Here is a 15,474-nt window from a genome sequence, read left to right on the forward strand (position 1 = left end):
TTTATTCTCTGGTGCTTTCTCCTTCTCTCCCTCTCCGCCTTTATTCTCTGGCGCTTTCTCCTTCTCTCCCTCTCCGCCTTTATTCTCCCTCTCCACCTTTATTCTCCCTCCCTCCCTCTCCGCCCTTATTCTCTGGTGCTTTCTCCTTCTCTCCCTCTCCGCCTTTATTCTCTGGCGCTTTCTCCCTCTCCGCCTTTATTCTCTGGTGCTTTCTCCTTCTCTCCCTCTCCGCCTTTATTCTCTGCCGCTTTTTCCTCTCCCTCTCCGCCTTTTATTCTCTGGTGATTTCTCCTTCTCTCCCTCTCCGCCTTTATTCTCCCTCTCCACCTTTATTCTCCCTCTCCACCTTTATTCTCCCTCTCTCCTTTTCCGCCTTTATTCTCTGGCGCTTTCTCCCTCTCCGCCTTTCATTCTCTGGTGCTTTCTCCTTCTCTCCCTCTCCTCCTTTATTCTCTGGCGCTTTCTCCCTCTCTGCCTTTTATTCTCTGGCGCTTTCTCCCTCTCCGCCTTTTATTCTCTGGCACTTTCTCCCTCTCTGGCGCTTTCTCCCTCTCCGCCTTTATTTTCTGGCGCTTTCTCCCTCTCCGCCTTATTCTCTGGTGCTTTCTCCTTCTCTCCCTCTCCGCCTTTCATTCTCTGGTGCTTTCTCCTTCTCTCCCTCTCCGCCTTATTCTCTGGCGCTTTCTCCTTCTCTCCCTCTCCTCCTTTATTCTCCCTCTCCACCTTTATTCTCCCTCTCCACCTTTATTCTCCCTCTCCACCTTTATTCTCCCTCTCCACCTTTATTCTCCCTCTCCACCTTTATTCTCCCTCTCCACCTTTATTCTCCCTCTTCACCTTTATTCTCCCTCTCCGCCTTTTATTCTCTGGCGCTTTCTCCTTCTCTCCCTCTCCGCCTTTCATTGTCTTGTGCTTTCGCCTTCTCTCCCGCTCCGCCTTTATTCTCTGGTGCTTTCTCCCTTTCCGCCTTTTATTCTCTGGTGCTTTCTCCTTCTCTCCCTCTCCGCCTTTTATTCTCTGGCGCTTTCTCCCTCTCCGCCTTTATTCTCTGGCGCTTTCTCCCTCTCCGCCTTTATTCTCTGGCGCTTTCTCCCTCTCCGCCTTTTATTCTCTGGCGCTTTCTCCTTCTCTCCCTCTCCGCCTTTATTCTCTGGCGCTTTCTCCTTCTCTCCCTCTCCGCCTTTATTCTCTGGTGCTTTCTCCTTCTCTCCCTCTCCGCCTTTTTTCTCTGGCGCTTTCACCTTCTCTCCCTCTCCGCCTTTATTCTCTGCCGCTTTTTCCTCTCCCTCTCCGCCTTTTATTCTCTGGTGATTTCTCCTTCTCTCCCTCTCCGCCTTTATTCTCCTTCCACCTTTATTCTCCCTCTCCACCTTTATTCTCCCTCTCTCCCTCTCCGCCTTTATTCTCTGGCGCTTTCTCCCGCTCCGCCTTTCATTCTCTGGTGCTTTCTCCTTCTCTCGCTCTCCGCCTTTATTCTCTGGCGCTTTCTCCTTCTCTCCCTCTCCGCCTTTATTCTCCCTCTCCGCCTTTATTCTCCCTCTCCGCCTTTATTCTCCCTCTCCTCCTTTATTCTCTGGCGCTTTCTCCCTCTCTGCCTTTTATTCTCTGGCGCTTTCTCCCTCTCCGCCTTTTATTCTCTGGCGCTTTCTCCCTCTCTGGCGCTTTCTCCCTCTCCGCCTTATTCTCTGGTGCTTTCTCCTTCTCTCCCTCTCCGCCTTTCATTCTCTGGTGCTTTCTCCTTCTCTCCCTCTCCGCCTTATTCTCTGGCGCTTTCTCCTTCTCTCCCTCTCCTCCTTTATTCTCCCTCTCCACCTTTATTCTCCCTCTCCACCTTTATTCTCCCTCTTCACCTTTATTCTCCCTCTTCACCTTTATTCTCCCTCTTCGCCTTTATTCTCCCTCTCCGCCTTTATTCTCTGGTGCTTTCTCCCTCTCCGCCTTTATTCTCTGGCGCTTTCTCCTTCTCTCCCTCTCCGCCTTTCATTGTCTTGTGCTTTCGCCTTCTCTCCCGCTCCGCCTTTATTCTCTGGTGCTTTCTCCCTCTCCGCCTTTATTCTCTGGCGCTTTCTCCCTCTCCGCCTTTTATTCTCTGGTGCTTTCTCCTTCTCTCCTTCTCCGCCTTTTATTCTCTGGCGCTTTCTCCTTCTCTCCCGCTCCGCCTTTTATTCTCTGGTGCTTTCTTCTTCTCTCCCTCTCCGCCTTTTATGCTCTGGCGCTTTCTCCTTCTCTCCCTCTCCGCCTTTCTTTCTCTGGTGCTTTCTCCTTCTCTCCCTCTCCGCCTTTATTCTCTGGCGCTTTCTCCTTCTCTCCCTCTCCACCTTTATTCTCCCTCTCCACCTTTATTCTTCCTCCCTCCCTCTCCGCCTTTATTCTCTGGCGCTTTCTCCCTCTCCGCCTTTATTCTCTGGCGCTTTTTCCCTCTCCGTCTTTATTCTCTGGCGCTTTCTCCTTCGCTCCCTCTCCGCCTTTTATTCTCTGGTGCTTTCTCCTCTCCCTCTCCACCTTTTTTCTCCCTCCCTCCCTCTCCGCCTTTATTCTCTGGCGCTTTCTCCTTCTCTCCCGCTCCACCTTTATTCTCTGGTGCTTTCTCCTTCTCTCCCGCTCCGCCTTTTATTCTCTGGTGCTTTCTCCTTCTCTCCCTCTCAGCCTTTCTTCTCTGGTGCTTTCTCCTTCTCTCCCTCTCCGCCTTATTCTCTGGCGCTTTCTCCTTCTCTCCCTCTCCGCCTTATTCTCCCTCTCCACCTTTATTCTCCCTCCCTCCCTCTCCGCCCTTATTCTCTGGTGCTTTCTCCTTCTCTCCCTCTCCGCCTTTATTCTCTGGTGCTTTCTCCCTCTCCGCCTTTATTCTCTGGCGCTTTCTCCTTCTCTCCCTCTCCGCCTTTCATTGTCTTGTGCTTTCTCCTTCTCTCCCTTTCCGCCTTTTATTCTCTGGTGCTTTCTCCTTCTCTCCCTCTCCACCTTTATTCTCCTTCTCTCCCTCTCCGCCTTTATTCTCTGGCGCTTTCTCCCTCTCCGCCTTTATTCTCTGGCGCTTTCTCCCTCTCCGCCTTTTATTCTCTGGCGCTTTCTCCTTCTCTCCCTCTCCGCCTTTATTCTCTGGTGCTTTCTCCTTCTCTCCCTCTCCGCCTTTTTTCTCTGGCGCTTTCACCTTCTCTCCCTCTCCGCCTTTATTCTCTGCCGCTTTTTCCTCTCCCTCTCCGCCTTTTATTCTCTGGTGATTTCTCCTTCTCTCCCTCTCCGCCTTTATTCTCCCTCTCCACCTTTATTCTCCCTCTCCACCTTTATTCTCCCTCTCTCCCTCTCCGCCTTTATTCTCTGGCGCTTTCTCCCTCTCCGCCTTTCATTCTCTGGTGCTTTCTCCTTCTCTCCCTCTCCGCCTTTATTCTCTGGCGCTTTCTCCTTCTCTCCCTCTCCTCCTTTATTCTCTGGCGCTTTCTCCCTCTCTGCCTTTTATTCTCTGGCGCTTTCTCCCTCTCTGGCGCTTTCTCCCTCTCCGCCTTATTCTCTGGCGCTTTCTCCTTCTCTCCCTCTCCTCCTTTATTCTCCCTCTTCACCTTTATTCTCCTTCTCTTCCTCTCCGCCTTTATTCTCTGGTGCTTTCTCCCTCTCCGCCTTTATTCTCTGGCGCTTTCTCCCTCTCAGCCTTTATTCTCTGGCGCTTTTTCCTTCTCTCCCTCTCCGCCTTTATTCTCTGGTGCTTTCTCCTTCTCTCCCTCTCCGCCTTTTATGCTCTGGTGCTTTCTCCTTCTCTCCCTCTCCGCCTTTCTTTCTCTGGTGCTTTCTCCTTCTCTCCCTCTCCGCCTTTCTTTCTATGGTGCTTTCTCCTTCTCTCCCTCTCCGCCTTTATTCTCTGGCGCTTTCTCCTTCTCTCCCTCTCCACCTTTATTCTCCCTCTCCACCTTTATTCTTCCTCCCTCCCTCTCCGCCTTTATTCTCTGGTGCTTTCTCCCTCTCCGCCTTTATTCTCTGGCGCTTTCTCCCTCTCCGCCTTTATTCTCTGGCGCTTTTTCCCTCTCCGTCTTTATTCTCTGGCGCTTTTTCCTTCGCTCCCTCTCCGCCTTTTATTCTTTGGTGCTTTCTCCTCTCCCGCTCCACCTTTTATTCTCTGGTGCTTTCTCCTTCTCTCCCGCTCCGCCTTTTATTCTCTGGTGCTTTCTCCTTCTCTCCCTCTCCACCTTTTATTCTCCCTCCCTCCCTCTCCGCCCTTATTCTCTGGTGCTTTCTCCTTCTCTCCCTCTCCGCCTTTTATTCTCTGGTGCTTTCTCCTTCTCTCCCTCTCCGCCTTTTATTCTCTGGTGCTTTCTCCTTCTCTCCCTCTCCACCTTTTATTCTCTGGCGCTTTCTCCTTCTCTCCCTCTCCGCCTTTTATTCTCTGGTGCTTTCTCCTTCTCTCCCTCTCCACCTTTATTCTCCCTCTCCACCTTTATTCTCCCTCTCCACCTTTATTCTCCCTCTCCACCTTTATTCTCCCTCTCCACCTTTATTCTCCCTCTCCACCTTTATTCTCCCTCTCCACCTTTATTCTCCCTCTCCACCTTTATTCTCCCTCTCCACCTTTATTCTCCCTCTCCACCTTTATTCTCCCTCTCCACCTTTATTCTCCCTCTCCACCTTTATTCTCCCTCTCCACCTTTATTCTCCCTCTCCACCTTTATTCTCCCTCTCCACCTTTATTCTCCCTCTCCACCTTTATTCTCCCTCTCCACCTTTATTCTCCCTCTCCACCTTTATTCTCCCTCTCCACCTTTATTCTCCCTCTCCACCTTTATTCTCCCTCTCCACCTTTATTCTCCCTCTCCACCTTTATTCTCCCTCTCCACCTTTATTCTCCCTCTCTCCCTCTCCGCCTTTTATTCTCTGGCGCTTTCTCCTTCTCTCCCTCTCCGCCTTTTATTCTCTGGCGCTTTCTCCTTCTCTCCCTCTCCGCCTTTTATTCTCTGGCGCTTTCTCCTTCTCTCCCTCTCCGCCTTTTATTCTCTGGCGCTTTCTCCTTCTCTCCCTCTCCGCCTTTTATTCTCTGGCGCTTTCTCCTTCTCTCCCTCTCCGCCTTTTATTCTCTGGCGCTTTCTCCTTCTCTCCCTCTCCGCCTTTTATTCTCTGGCGCTTTCTCCTTCTCTCCCTCTCCGCCTTTTATTCTCTCCCTCTCCGCCTTTTATTCTCTGGCGCTTTCTCCTTCTCTCCCTCTCCGCCTTTTATTCTCTGGCGCTTTCTCCTTCTCTCCCTCTCCGCCTTTTATTCTCTGGCGCTTTCTCCTTCTCTCCCTCTCCGCCTTTTATTCTCTGGCGCTTTCTCCTTCTCTCCCTCTCCGCCTTTTATTCTCTGGCGCTTTCTCCTTCTCTCCCTCTCCGCCTTTTATTCTCTGGCGCTTTCTCCTTCTCTCCCTCTCAGCCTTTTATTCTCTGGCGCTTTCTCCTTCTCTCCCTCTCCGCCTTTTATTCTCTGGCGCTTTCTCCTTCTCTCCCTCTCCGCCTTTTATTCTCTGGCGCTTTCTCCTTCTCTCCCTCTCTGCCTTTTATTCTCTGGCGCTTTCTCCTTCTCTCCCTCTCCGCCTTTTATTCTCTGGCGCTTTCTCCTTCTCTTCCTCTCCGCCTTTTATTCTCTGGTGCTTTCTTCCTCTCCGCCTTTATTCTCTGGTGCTTTCTTCCTCTCCGCCTTTATTCTCTGGTGCTTTCTTCCTCTCCGCCTGTTACGGGGGGTTGTCTGATAACTTAAAGGCGTATCAGACAGTCAGGGTCCACCGTGCAAATACTCTGCTGCAGACTATGGCAGAGTGCAATACCTCTGTTAACTCACAGAAGGATTTAATAAGTAAGTAAAGCAATTCCTCCCTTACTTGGAGGGTGTGTGGAATGATCTCTGTTAATAATCACAGAGACAAAGGCAATGTGTGCGAAATGGCACTTACCTAGGTCCGCTCTTCTAGTGGTGCAAAAGAGATGAACAGCAGCGTAAGCCGCACAAAGCTCCTACCTGTGTTCGCTCCACTAGTGTGCGAGGACACGAACCACTAGATATGGCACCTGCCTAGGTCCGCTCTTCTAGTGGTGCAAAAGAAGCGAACAGCAGCGTAAGCCGCACAAAGCTCCTACCTCTGTTCGCTCCCCTAGTGTGCGAGGATACGAACAACTGCCAGACGCAGTATAAGGAACGTTACCCTAGCGGCAACGTCCACCTACGAGTCGAACCACAAGGCCCAGCCAGACCATGTGCCTCAGGCACCTGCCTATGTCTGCTCCCCTAAGAGGTAAGGATACGGACAGCAGCCGAAGCTGTAAGGTATAAGAACGCTACCCTGCCGGTAGCGCTCACCTAGCATAGACAGAGGAATGCCTAGAGGAACGCGCACAGAGCGTCTACTCTTATGCATGAACCAAGAGGATTGAGCGCCATGCGGCGTGTGTCAGGGTCTTATATAGACTCTGTGCCTCATCCAAGATGGAGGACACCAGAGCCAATCCGCTGCCAGAACGACAGGAGTGACGTCATGCTGGCCTATCACCTAGCAAGGCATCACAAGCACATGACCAGCGACCAATCGGCATAGAAGGTGTCAGAGACATGTGACCTCGTGTCAGCGATGATGTCACCCGCACATGTGCAATGGCTCCAAGATAGGACTTAGTCTCCGGAGCTCGCACATGTGCAGTAGCAAGAAATCTGGACTTAGTCTCCAGCGCTCGCACATGTGCAGTAGCAAGAAATCTGGACTTAGTCTCCAGCGCTCGCACATGTGCAGTAGCAAGAAAACTGGACATAATCTCCAGTGCTCGCAGCAACCGTAACAGTACCTCCCCCTCAAGGGCCCCCCTCCCGGCGACGCAGGTAATCGGCAACTAAGTCGGGAGCATGGACAGCCTCCTCAGGCTCCCAAGAGCGATGTTCCGGGCCATAGCCCTCCCAATCTATCAAGAAGAACCTGCGTCCTCTAACCATCTTAGAACCAACTATGGCTCGTACCTCATAGCTAGAGCGAGAGGAATCAGAGGCAGGAGAGTGCACTTCACGAGCGTGAGGTAAAATAGCCGGCTTTAGCAGTGAGACATGGAATTTGTCATGAATCCTAAGATGGACGGGTAACTTCAATTGCTAGACTACAGGATTTACCTGTCGAAGAACCTCATAAGGACCCAGGAAGCGAGGAGCAAATTTGACAGAGCTCACTCTAAGTCTCACGTGTTTTGCAGAGAGCCACACAAAGTCTCCTGGAGAAAAGACCGGAGCCGGGCGACGAAACCGATCGGACACCGTCTTCATACAGTCCTTAGCTGCTTGGATCGACTCTTGAGTCCGATCCCAAACCTCTTTGGCATTAGTTGCCCAGTCGGCCACAAGAGGAGGAGGTGCAGCAGCGGGAAACGGTACCGGTACCCTAGGGTGTTGCCCATTATTGAGTACGAACGGTGTCTGCCCAGTGGCCTCAGCCAGCGAATTGTTAAGGGCAAATTCTGCCCAGGGTAGGAGGGAGGACCAGTTATCGTGGTTCTCAGCAACAAAGTGTCGAAGGTATATAATCATAGATTGATTGGTACGTTCAACCAAACCATTGGTCTCCGGATGGTATGCCGAAGAGAGATTCAACTCAATTTGCAGAAGGCTACAAAGATCTCGCCAGAAACGGGAAGTAAATTGCGGGCCTCTATCACAAATGATACGATCTGGCATCCCGTGAAGCCTAAAGACATGCTTGAGGAATAGTTTGGCTAGTACCCTGGAAGATGGGATTCTCGATAACGGTACGAGATGAACCATCCGGGAGAAATGGTCCGTAATGACCCACACAAATCTATGTCCCTGTGAACATGGAAGATCACCCACAAAGTCCATGCCTACCACCTCCCATGGTCTATCTGGCACTGGTAAAGGATGCAAGAGCCCAGCCGGTCTCTGCCGTAATGGACGGTTGCGAGCACACGAGTAGCAGGAACCGACATATCTCTTGACGTGGCTGGCTAAGTGTGGCCACCAATACCACCTCTCCAGTAACTCTCGTGTCCGCCTAATACCAAAATGCCCACCCACCTTTGAGGTGTGGGCCCATGACAGTATATCATTCTGTCGATCAGGCGGAACAAAGGTCTTGCCCGGTGGGATTTGGTCTAACGTCACAGGGGAGAGCGTATGAAAAACCCTGGAGGGAAGGATAAGACGAGGTTCGTCAATCTCTTCCTGGGTAGAAAGCATAGAGCGAGACAGGGCGTCTGCCTTGTTATTCTTACTCCCAGACAAATAGTTGATGGAGAAGTGAAAGCGGGAGAAAAACAAGGACCAGCGGGCTTGGCGAGGATTCAGACGCTGAGCGGTTTGTAAGTACGTCAGATTCTTATGGTCTGTATAGACCTGGAAAGGATGTTTCGCTCCTTCCAGCAAGTGACGCCACTCCTCCAAGGCTAATCTCAAGGCGAGCAGTTCCCTATCCCCAATGGTATAGTTTCTCTCTGCCGGTGAAAAGGTTTTCGCAAAGAAGAAACACGGCCTTTTTCTACCTGCACCGTTCTTTTGATACAAGACCGCACCAGCACCCACTGAAGAGGCATCAACCTCTAAGAGGAAGGGCTTACTCTCATCGGGTCTTTGAAGAATGGGTGCAGTTGAAAAGTGTCTTTTTACTGCCTCAAAAGCCTGAGATGTCTCAGTAGACCAGGCTTTGGGATTAGCACCTTTCTTAGTCAAGGCCACCAAAGGGGCCACCAAAGTAGAAAAATGGGGTATGAACTGCCTGTAATAATTTATGAATCCTAAGAAGCATTGCACCGCCTTCAAGGAATGAGGTTCGGACCATTGCAGGACAGCAGAGAGCTTCGCAGGATCCATAGCCAGGCCCTCTTGTGAGATAATGTAACCCAAAAAAGGCAAGGAGGACTGCTCGAATACACATTTCTCGAGTTTAGCAAACAATGAGTGCTCCCTTAAACGGGAAAGGACACAAACGACATCCTGACGATGAGTCTCCAGATCAGGAGAAAAAATCAGGATGTCGTCCAGATACACCACTACTGAGGATAACAGTAAATCCCTGAACACATCGTTTACGAAGTCCTGAAATACTGCGGGTGCATTACATAACCCAAAAGGCATGACGAGGTATTCATAGTGACCGTCTCGGGTGTTAAAAGCGGTCTTCCATTCGTCACCCTTTCGAATTCGTACCAAGTTATACGCACCCCGCAGATCCAACTTCGTAAAAACTTGAGCTCTTCTCAGTCTGTCAAAGAGCTCCGAAATTAAAGGTAATGGGTATTTGTTCTTTATTGTGATTGCGTTGAGACCCCTGTAATCTATGCAGGGACGCAAATCACCCTCTTTCTTCCGAACAAAGAAAAACCCAGCTCCCGCGGGAGAGACAGACTTACGAATGAACCCCTTCTCTAAACTCTCTCTTATATAGGTCGACATGGCCTCCGACTCAGGTATCGACAGGGGGTAAACCCTGCCTTTAGGTGGATCCGAACCTGGGATAAGGTCTATGGCACAGTCATACGGCCTATGGGGTGGAAGAACCTCAGCACCCTGTTTGGAGAACACGTCAGCGAAATCCAGATAGGGTGTAGGTATGGGAGAGAGATCAGTAGATGCAACCGCAATGATCTTAGGTGGTAAGGGAAGACATCGGGACTGACATTTCGAACCCCAACTAATAATGCTGTCAGACTCCCAGTCAATGTGAGGAGCATGAGTCCGAAGCCATGGAAGACCCAGAAGGACGTCGTCTATACCCTCAGGCAAAACAAGAAAAGAAATCTCCTCTATGTGACCCTGAGACAGGGAAAGGCGCAAGGGAACTGTCCTCAATGTAATGGAGTCAGACAACATAGTTCCATTAACAACACGGACAGGAATAGGTGCCTCTAACATGATAGAGGGAATATTGTGTCCCTTTACAAATCCTGAGGACACAAAAGTCCCGTCAGCTCCGGAATCCACAAAAGCCATAATAGGCCATGTATTCTCAGATAACGAGAGCTGACCTGGGATACAACACTTAGAGGGTGCAGAAGACGTCTCTAGTAACCCCCCTCTAATGGTTACTAGGCCAGGGAGTTTCCCTGACGACTAGGACACTTGTTGGCATAGTGCCCAGCCTGACGACATATGTAACATATAGGAGGACCAGACTTGCGTAGTCTGGAAGACGTATGACCTAACTCCATAGGAGTGGGAGATGTTTCAGATGCTGAGGAAGATGGTAGTGGACCCTCAACAACTGGAATAGCCCGATGCTTAGGGCGTGAGGAAGAGACCTCGAGTCTACGTTCCTTATGGCGTACATCGATCCTCGTTGCTACTGTGATCAAGTCCTCCAGAGAAGCAGGGACCTCACGAGTAGCAAGAGCATCCTTGACATAGCCTGCCAACCCTCTCCAGAAGATAGGAATCAACACCTTCTCTGGCCAATCTAGTTCTGCCACCAGAGTTCTAAAATCAATGGCATAAGAACTAGTGGATAACGAACCCTGAGATAGATCTAACAGTCTCAGGGCCGCATCATGGGTAACCTGCGGACCCATGAATACCGCCTTAAGAGCATCAAGAAAGTCTTGATGTCTCAGAGTAACCACATCAGAGCGCTCCCATAGGGGAGTCGCCCATTCTAAGGCTTTGTCCTGAAGTAAGGAGATGATAAAGCCTACTCTGGACCTCTCCGTAGAGAAGCGAGAAGAGTTGACCTCTAGGTGTGTCTGACACTGACTAATGAAACCACGACATGATCTGGCATCGCCAGAATATCTGTTTGGCAGAGCAAGTCGAGGATCATGTGCAGCTGTCACCATGGTCTGAGGTTTATCCTCTATACTCTTGAGCCGTGACTCAAGTACTTGTATGTAACGGTGTAACTGCTGATATTCTGCCATAACTGCCAGACCCTTGGCTCAGTCCTAATGTTACGGGGGGCTGTCTGATAATAACCTAAAGGCGTATCAGACAGTCAGGGTCCACCGTGCAAAGACTCTGCTGCAGACTATGGCAGAGTGCAATACCTCTGTTAACTCACAGAAGGATTTAATAAGTAAGTAAAGCAATTCCTCCCTTACTTGGAGGGTGTGTGGAATGATCTCTGTTAATAATCACAGAGACAAAGGCAATGTGTGCGAAATGGCACCTACCTAGGTCCGCTCTTCTAGTGGTGCAAAAGAGACGAACAGCAGCGTAAGCCGCACAAAGCTCCTACCTGCGTTCGCTCCACTAGTGTGCGAGGACACGAACCACTAGATATGGCACCTGCCTAGGTCCGCTCTTCTAGTGGTGCAAAAGAAACGAACAGCAGCGTAAGCCGCACAAAGCTCCTACCTCTGTTCGCTCCCCTAGTGTGCGAGGATACGAACAACTGCCAGATGCAGTATAAGGAACGTTACCCTAGCGGCAACGTCCACCTACGAGTCGAACCACAAGGCCCAGCCAGACCATGTGCCTCAGGCACCTGCCTATGTCTGCTCCCCTAAGAGGTAAGGATACGGACAGCAGCCGAAGCTGTAAGGTATAAGAACGCTACCCTGCCGGTAGCGCTCACCTAGCATAGACAGAGGAATGCCCAGAGGAACGCGCAGAGCGTCTACTCTTATGCATGAACCAAGAGGACTGAGCGCCATGCGGCGTGTGTCAGGGTCTTATATAGACTCTGTGCCTCATCCAAGATGGAGGACACCAGAGCCAATCCGCTGCCAGAACGACAGGAGTGACGTCATGCTGGCCTATCACCTAGCAAGGCATCACAAGCACATGACCAGCGACCAATCGGCATAGAAGGTGTCAGAGACATGTGACCTCGTGTCAGCGATGATGTCACCCGCACATGTGCAATGGCTCCAAGATAGGACTTAGTCTCCGGAGCTCGCACATGTGCAGTAGCAAGAAATCTGGACTTAGTCTCCAGCGCTCGCACATGTGCAGTAGCAAGAAATCTGGACTTAGTCTCCAGCGCTCGCACATGTGCAGTAGCAAGAAAACTGGACATAATCTCCAGTGCTCGCAGCAACCGTAACAGTACCTCCCCCTCAAGGGCCCCCCTCCCGGCGACGCAGGTAATCGGCAACTAAGTCGGGAGCATGGACAGCCTCCTCAGGCTCCCAAGAGCGATGTTCCGGGCCATAGCCCTCCCAATCTATCAAGAAGAACCTGCGTCCTCTAACCATCTTAGAACCAACTATGGCTCGTACCTCATAGCTAGAGCGAGAGGAATCAGAGGCAGGAGAGTGCACTTCACGAGCGTGAGGTAAAATAGCCGGCTTTAGCAGTGAGACATGGAATTTGTCATGAATCCTAAGATGGACGGGTAACTTCAATTGCTAGACTACAGGATTTACCTGTCGAAGAACCTCATAAGGACCCAGGAAGCGAGGAGCAAATTTGACAGAGCTCACTCTAAGTCTCACGTGTTTTGCAGAGAGCCACACAAAGTCTCCTGGAGAAAAGACAGGAGCCGGGCGACGAAACCGATCGGACACCGTCTTCATACAGTCCTTAGCTGCTTGGATCGACTCTTGAGTCCGATCCCAAACCTCTTTGGCATTAGTTGCCCAGTCGGCCACAAGAGGAGGAGGTGCAGCAGCGGGAAACGGTACCGGTACCCTAGGGTGTTGCCCATTATTGAGTACGAACGGTGTCTGCCCAGTGGCCTCAGCCAGCGAATTGTTAAGGGCAAATTCTGCCCAGGGTAGGAGGGAGGACCAGTTATCGTGGTTCTCAGCAACAAAGTGTCGAAGGTATATAATCATAGATTGATTGGTACGTTCAACCAAACCATTGGTCTCCGGATGGTATGCCGAAGAGAGATTCAACTCAATTTGCAGAAGGCTACAAAGATCTCGCCAGAAACGGGAAGTAAATTGCGGGCCTCTATCACAAATGATACGATCTGGCATCCCGTGAAGCCTAAAGACATGCTTGAGGAATAGTTTGGCTAGTACCCTGGAAGATGGGATTCTCGATAACGGTACGAGATGAACCATCCGGGAGAAATGGTCCGTAATGACCCACACAAATCTATGTCCCTGTGAACATGGAAGATCACCCACAAAGTCCATGCCTACCACCTCCCATGGTCTATCTGGCACTGGTAAAGGATGCAAGAGCCCAGCCGGTCTCTGCCGTAATGGACGGTTGCGAGCACACGAGTAGCAGGAACCGACATATCTCTTGACGTGGCTGGCTAAGTGTGGCCACCAATACCACCTCTCCAGTAACTCTCGTGTCCGCCTAATACCAAAATGCCCACCCACCTTTGAGGTGTGGGCCCATGACAGTATATCATTCTGTCGATCAGGCGGAACAAAGGTCTTGCCCGGTGGGATTTGGTCTAACGTCACAGGGGAGAGCGTATGAAAAACCCTGGAGGGAAGGATAAGACGAGGTTCGTCAATCTCTTCCTGGGTAGAAAGCATAGAGCGAGACAGGGCGTCTGCCTTGTTATTCTTACTCCCAGACAGATAGTTGATGGAGAAGTGAAAGCGGGAGAAAAACAAGGACCAGCGGGCTTGGCGAGGATTCAGACGCTGAGCGGTTTGTAAGTACGTCAGATTCTTATGGTCTGTATAGACCTGGAAAGGATGTTTCGCTCCTTCCAGCAAGTGACGCCACTCCTCCAAGGCTAATCTCAAGGCGAGCAGTTCCCTATCCCCAATGGTATAGTTTCTCTCTGCCGGTGAAAAGGTTTTCGCAAAGAAGAAACACGGCCTTTTTCTACCTGCACCGTTCTTTTGATACAAGACCGCACCAGCACCCACTGAAGAGGCATCAACCTCTAAGAGGAAGGGCTTACTCTCATCGGGTCTTTGAAGAATGGGTGCAGTTGAAAAGTGTCTTTTTACTGCCTCAAAAGCCTGAGATGTCTCAGTAGACCAGGCTTTGGGATTAGCACCTTTCTTAGTCAAGGCCACCAAAGGGGCCACCAAAGTAGAAAAATGGGGTATGAACTGCCTGTAATAATTTATGAATCCTAAGAAGCGTTGCACCGCCTTCAAGGAATGAGGTTCGGACCATTGCAGGATAGCAGAGAGCTTCGCAGGATCCATAGCCAGGCCCTCTTGTGAGATAATGTAACCCAAAAAAGGCAAGGAGGACTGCTCGAATACACATTTCTCGAGTTTAGCAAACAATGAGTGCTCCCTTAAACGGGAAAGGACACGAACGACATCCTGACGATGAGTCTCCAGATCAGGAGAAAAAATCAGGATGTCGTCCAGATACACCACTACTGAGGATAACAGTAAATCCCTGAACACATCGTTTACGAAGTCCTGAAATACTGCGGGTGCATTACATAACCCAAAAGGCATGACGAGGTATTCATAGTGACCGTCTCGGGTGTTAAAAGCGGTCTTCCATTCGTCACCCTTTCGAATTCGTACCAAGTTATACGCACCCCGCAGATCCAACTTCGTAAAAACTTGAGCTCCTCTCAGTCTGTCAAAGAGCTCCGAAATTAAAGGTAATGGGTATTTGTTCTTTATTGTGATTGCGTTGAGACCCCTGTAATCTATGCAGGGACGCAAATCACCCTCTTTCTTCCGAACAAAGAAAAACCCAGCTCCCGCGGGAGAGACAGACTTACGAATGAACCCCTTCTCTAAACTCTCTCTTATATAGGTCGACATGGCCTCCGACTCAGGTATCGACAGGGGGTAAACCCTGCCTTTAGGTGGATCCGAACCTGGGATAAGGTCTATGGCACAGTCATACGGCCTATGGGGTGGAAGAACCTCAGCACCCTGTTTGGAGAACACGTCAGCGAAATCCAGATAGGGTGTAGGTATGGGAGAGAGATCAGTAGATGCAACCGCAATGATCTTAGGTGGTAAGGGAAGACATCGGGACTGACATTTCGAACCCCAACTAATAATGCTGTCAGACTCCCAGTCAATGTGAGGAGCATGAGTCCGAAGCCATGGAAGACCCAGAAGGACGTCGTCTATACCCTCAGGCAAAACAAGAAAAGAAATCTCCTCTATGTGACCCTGAGACAAGGAAAGGCGCAAGGGAACTGTCCTCAATGTAATGGAGTCAGACAACATAGTTCCATTAACAACACGGACAGGAATAGGTGCCTCTAACATGATAGAGGGAATATTGTGTCCCTTTACAAATCCTGAGGACACAAAAGTCCCGTCAGCTCCGGAATCCACAAAAGCCATAATAGGCCATGTATTCTCAGATAACGAGAGCTGACCTGGGATACAACACTTAGAGGGTGCAGAAGACGTCTCTAGTAACCCCCCTCTAATGGTTACTAGGCCAGGGAGTTTCCCTGACGACTAGGACACTTGTTGGCATAGTGCCCAGCCTGACGACATACGTAACATATAGGAGGACCAGACTTGCGTAGTCTGGAAGACGTATGACCTAACTCCATAGGAGTGGGAGATGTTTCAGATGCTGAGGAAGATGGTAGTGGACCCTCAACAACTGGAATAGCCCGATGCTTAGGGCGTGAGGAAGAGACCTCGAGTCTACGTTCCTTATGGCGTACATCGATCCTCGTTG

Source organism: Anomaloglossus baeobatrachus, chromosome 7, assembly GCF_048569485.1.
Source record: "Anomaloglossus baeobatrachus isolate aAnoBae1 chromosome 7, aAnoBae1.hap1, whole genome shotgun sequence".
In the NCBI taxonomy this organism is placed as follows: domain Eukaryota; kingdom Metazoa; phylum Chordata; class Amphibia; order Anura; family Aromobatidae; genus Anomaloglossus; species Anomaloglossus baeobatrachus.